The sequence below is a fragment of the Chenopodium album genome, chromosome 8 (assembly GCF_948465745.1).
Source record: "Chenopodium album chromosome 8, dcCheAlbu1.1, whole genome shotgun sequence".
NCBI classification, from domain to species: domain Eukaryota; kingdom Viridiplantae; phylum Streptophyta; class Magnoliopsida; order Caryophyllales; family Amaranthaceae; genus Chenopodium; species Chenopodium album.
The window spans coordinates 588,397-594,470 of NC_137841.1; positions in this window are offsets into that span (position 1 = coordinate 588,397).

Here is a 6,074-nt window from a genome sequence, read left to right on the forward strand (position 1 = left end):
TTAATACTCGTATATAAATTGTGTAGATTCTATATTATATTAAAAACATGTGGTCAGCCGATCATGGTTATAGTTTAATACTCGTATATAAATTGTGTAGATTCTATATTATATTTTTTGGTAAACCAGGCTTGGCGCCAGGCGCTAGCCACTGGTGCCTGGCGCCAGCTAGCCAGGGTTGACGCTAATACGGTTTTGCGATCTTCAGACTCTGTTTTGTTAAATTATCTTTTTTGGCTGATTTTCTCTATAAATATCGTATCAAAAACTCCGTTTTCATTTACCAATTACAATTCATCAATTAACGAATTCTTTTCATTCGCAATTCATTCATCTACATTCACTAATCTTCATCTCTCATTCATCAATTCTCAACAAACATTAATTCCTTACCATTCTTTTCTTTTTTCAATTCTTTCTTGCTTTTTTCATACAAAATTTCGCATTCACAAGATCTAGAAACACCTAGCCATATTCGAAGTTGCCTTCGCCCTAGACGTGAAAGGTTTTAATTTCTGAGGGTTTGGTCCCAAATCTCTCTTTCAATTATTTAATTTGATTGTTTGATTATTATTTTCCTTGAAGTTACTAACGTGTGTATTTTGTTATTAGAAAGAGGTACGAGGCATCCAAGTAAGTACTTTAATGGTTTAATATTGATATTATGATGTAGAAATTATGCTTAGATTGTTTTAATTCCTAGTATCATGTCTATGGTAACTTTAATATCGAGTATGATTAAAAGTATGATGCTTCCTATATTCTTCCTAATATTTATGATTGTTAGTATCATGTTAGGGCTAAAGATTTGATTTTTATTGTTTAGTGACATGCTAGGGTTTGTTATTAATCTTGTTAGTATCATGCCTAGGATCTTGCTATGTTTATTATGCCTTAACATTAACATGAACATGATAATTATTATAATTGTTATAATTTATTGTTATTATTATTTTGATGATGATTATTTTATTATGATGATTATAATTATTATTCATGATATTGATTATTTATTATGTTTCTTGATATTTATTTTATTGCTTAATCACACCTTTTTATGCATGTTTAAAGGGAATTGGTACTTGTAATCACGCTTAATAAGATAATTAATAATCTTGTTAGGGTTAATATGATTATAAATTCAAGTGATCGCCAATAATAGTTTATTTGTGCATTAATATTCAACCAACATAGATTAAACAGGTTTAGGGTTAATCCTATTGCTTGCATGTTAATCAGAAAGCGCACATGAATACGAGCTAAATAAAGTAGAGGCCTATTATTAGGGCAGATTCAATCTCTTTTAGGTTGGATTTGTACCTTCATCCCCGAACCCTTATTTGGTTCATGACCTTATGGAGTTGACGATCTCTTGGATTGTTAAGGGGTGTAACCTTCACCTCGTGAACGGTTTACAAGTTCCTTAAAAACTTGTTGGCGACTCTTTTGCTCTATCTTCTTCAATTCCTTTTTGGACGCCACCGTACTTTAGTGTATGATCACAGTGGGGTTCAAGCTAGTGGGATTTTAAAGGCTTGAAATTATTCCCTACAAGAAGAAACTGAAGATTTCGGGTCATGGTGATGGTAAAGAAACCGGGCCGAAAGAGAAACCTTAAGGTTGACAAAAATCCAGCAACTGGGGTCAAGTCTAATTTTGGAGGGGTCCAAATTTTGGAAAAAAAATCATGAGCCAATCTTGGAAAAAAATAAGGCCTGTCTGGGTGCGTGCAGCATCAATTCACAACTTGCTTCGCAAACTCGAGCCTACCACGGTCGTTGATGACAACATATAATGATCATATATGGTTTCAAACGGCATTATATAACCCCGAGATGTATCCCTTAGGGTTTCAAAACTTTTCACCACCAGGCCCAGAAACCTCAAAATTTCTTCAAAAAGCGTGGATCATAGCCTTCAATTTTGTAATTTTTCAACCTTTTTTCGCCCGAAAATAAAAATTGTCGAGATGTTTACCATGGTCCTTAATACCGTCTAAGAGTCCAATTGGGTTAGTGGAACCAACCAATATGCCGTTAAATGGTCATTTTACCCGTTCGCAACTTGCACCGATTTTGCATGTAAACTCAAGCTTAGGGGTGTCCGTTCGGACTTTGGCCAATCCAATTTGAAATATATTTGGACTCTCATTTTATAGTTCAAATCCAAATCAAAAGTCTTCAAAATCCAATCCATTCCAGTCCAAATTAAAATCTCATAGTCTGAATCCAGTCCGATCCAATCCAGATTAATAATAAAAAAAAAAAAATTTCTAAGAAATTCATAATCATCATAACTCCAATAAACAAAACAAATTTTAATTAACTTACGATGTAACAATACAAATCATAAATCATAATCTCCAAACACGACAAATATGTCTTGATAAATAATTAGGTAATTAGGTGATTAATAACACTTAATAAAGTAAAGTCTTCAAACATTATTATTATTATTATTATTATTATTATTATTATTATTATTATTATTATTATTATTATTATTATTATTATTATTATTATTATTATTATATATATATAACAATAACCTGATCCTAATTTACCAGGGACCTAATTTGACCCAACCCAAACCCGACTTGAATTCCTGAATTGACAGCTCTACACGTCCATGCCAAGTGATGCACGTCCGTGCAACGTTAGTGTAACACCCCCAATTTACTAACTTATAATAAATTAAAATTAAAGGAAAAATAACAACCTGACGAATTTTAAGTGATTTAGATGCAAATGGATTATGATTAACTAAAAATATTAATAATCATGGAGTATGAAGATATCTTGCAAATGGATTATGGTTAGCTAAAAATTTTAAGTGACTAATTTTAAGTGAAAAAAATAAATAAATATATCTTGCTTAAGGACATCAAATCATGTCTTCAAGGCGAAATTGAGCTAGAATGAAGCAAGCGGTTAATGAAAGACTTGACCATGATCATTTAGCAATATAATTTACCTTGCAAATTTGCAACAAACATAATTAAATTCTATAATTTGCTTTAATTCACAAGACTTGGTTTTCACTAAACTTGAGCAACTTTACTTGAAAACTTAGAAACAAATACTTATAACTAGTAAAAAAAAAAAAACCTACTTATAAATTATAATTCACTCATTATTTCACAACGTAATAGTCGCAGGTACCGGAGGTATAACAGCAGTGTTATCTCCATTGGCAAGTTGCTCAACGTCGTGGACGGCAGCGTCCTTGTTTGGACCTGTCGTCAATATGAAGCCATGAAAGTGATTTAGAAACATACACATAATGAATATAATCGTCGTATACTTTCCACTTCCGTACAAATTTAGAACTGAGCAAAGTGCACTTGCAATCACAAACTTGAAAAACCCCAAATCTCTTTCAACATCAACACCAATTACCCCAACTCCTTCCAACAAACTCATATATTCAGCCAGGCTAAAACTCCCTACTAACAACCCTAGTACAGCATAAAAACCCGCCGTCGACGATTTATCCGAGATTTGAAACACCTGAAAACATGCCATCAACAATACAACCACCCTAGCAAACCCTATTAAGAGATTCGTATTCAGATAACCAGTCAATATATAATTTATTTTTGAATGGAAACTTAGATTTATTTTTACTTTGCGTACAATAAAAAGTAACGTAACACACATAATGATTGGTTGCACAAATGCTAAGCTCCCTGCAATCATGTAGTAGTAATGTTGTTTAAGCTGATGATCTTCTTGTTTCTTATGATGCAATCTTCGAAAGCTATAAAAGCAAACAAATGACGACACCACACCATTAAAAAGGAGGACATAAAGCCATATAATGGTGTTACGGTGGAGCTTGTCATGAACTAAGTGCATCATAGTTTTATTAGCTTTTTTTTTCTTCTACTTTGCATTGTAATCAAAGGTTTTTTTTTATTTGTTTTTTAAAGAACAAGAACTTTGTTGTTTCTAGTCTATAATCTTTGCTATAAATTAGGCACAAAACTTTCTATTCTTTCGTTGACACAGAATTAGTCATGAATCTTATAATTTTAATTTTATTTTTATTTTATTTTTATTTTTTTTTATTAAACCGCAAGTATACGAGAAGTTTGTTATAGTAATGTTTAAGCCTTTAAGGGATATAGTAATCATAGTATGTATTCAAATAGTCTATATTTGTTTGGGTATAATATAAATCTATACGAAGTAGTATTATTCTATTATTTTTTAGTTCTACTGTTTATTTTTCTTGTTGTAATTTGGTCAATTAATATTTGTATACTTCTATATCACGGTACTCCACTACTTCATACCCAATATACTTGAGTTATTTTGTCTAAGTCTAATGTTATTTTGCTTAAAACCTTGTGTTATTTTGCTAAAATAATATGTTATTCACTTATTTACTATAACATCATGTATAAAAAAAAAAAAAGACATGCATTATATTTATTAAAATAACATGTACTTATTTAAAAAATAACATATATATAAATTGAAATAATAAGAGGTTCACATCAAAATAACATGAATTTTATAAATCTGGAGTACAGCGAAAGGATCAATGTTGAAAAAAAAAATGCAAATATAATTTAACATATACTTATTTTAAAATAACATATATATATAAATTGAAATAACAAGAAGTTCATATTAAAATAACATAAATTTTATAAACATGGAGCACCATGCACACGGTACTCAAGGAGTACCATAGAATTTGCGAATTTGGTATCTAATTTCTTTTTATTTTATTTTTTTTCTAATGAAAGATTAGCATTTGATGTGTAGATTCCATCATTTCAACGAAAAATAATATAAAATGTAAATTTATATATGCAATTTTATTTTATGTAATACTAGTTCAACTTTTTACCTTATTATTAGGGCCAAATTTATTATTCTGCCCATAGGCCACCAAAAAGCTAGGAATGACCCTGGATACATTATTACTAATAAAAAATATTTAATTATTTGTGTAAATTATTAGTTTTAGAAATTTATCTTTTTAGCGTTTGTATTGTTCGAATATTTATGCACTAGCAATAATGATGAGGAAAATAGTGATACTCATAAAGTCATAATTATAATTCATTTGTAATGTGTAGCTTATCATTTTGTAGGGAAGCTTTGCATAATAATAATGTAACTATTTTAGTGGATTTTCGGTTTTTGCTTTACCCACTAAAATCCCAAGTATGGTAACATAAGATGCAACAAATATTATTGTTGCTAAAATTAAAGATTAATACCTTAATTTTAAACTATTGGTTAAAAGAAAGTGTTTGAGCCAAATTAAAACAATTTTCAAGCCAACTATTAACATTACACATAATTGGAAAAAGCCAATTATTAGGCTTGAAAATAATTGAAACAAGACAACTATTAAATTGTCAAATGATTGCAACAACATTGCTATAATATTACCGATTAAAAAGTATAGATTAGACATATTTGTTGAGAATTAAAATTTTAAAAGTTAGAATTAATATAACTTATATAAGATGAGCTTTTTTTTTTTTTTTTTTTTTTTTTTTTTTTTTTTTTTCAAGGAAGAAAATGAGTTAAAAAGGTATATTATTATTATGCAAAGCTTACCTACAATCCTCATGACTTTCAAAAAACCAAAACAAATGAAAACATGAAGAATGATGAAACTACAAAGCCTTACTAAATAAGCTATTGCTATAGTGGAGGGATTTTTTGTTGCTAAAATTCTATCATTTTTCATTATATTGTACTCCGTATTGTTATAAATAAATAAATAAGATGTACTCGGGTTGGTGAGAGGTTGTTGTATACACCCGAGTGTAAGTACACTCCATGAGTATTTGTTCTTATTTTATTAATTATTTTTCATTTTATCCTTAAATGAAAAGCAAAAACTAATTAACATTAGGTTAGTTGGATGTACAATACACCGGGTGTATATAACGAATTCCACGGGTTGATTTGTAAAAAAACGAAGTAATTTCAAGTTGGATTTACACATAATAAATTTGGAGGTTAATCAAGTTTGGTTAAACTATGGTTAATTTCATATCACCAAGTTTTGCATCACCAAGTGTTACTTGTGTTCGTATAAAGCAA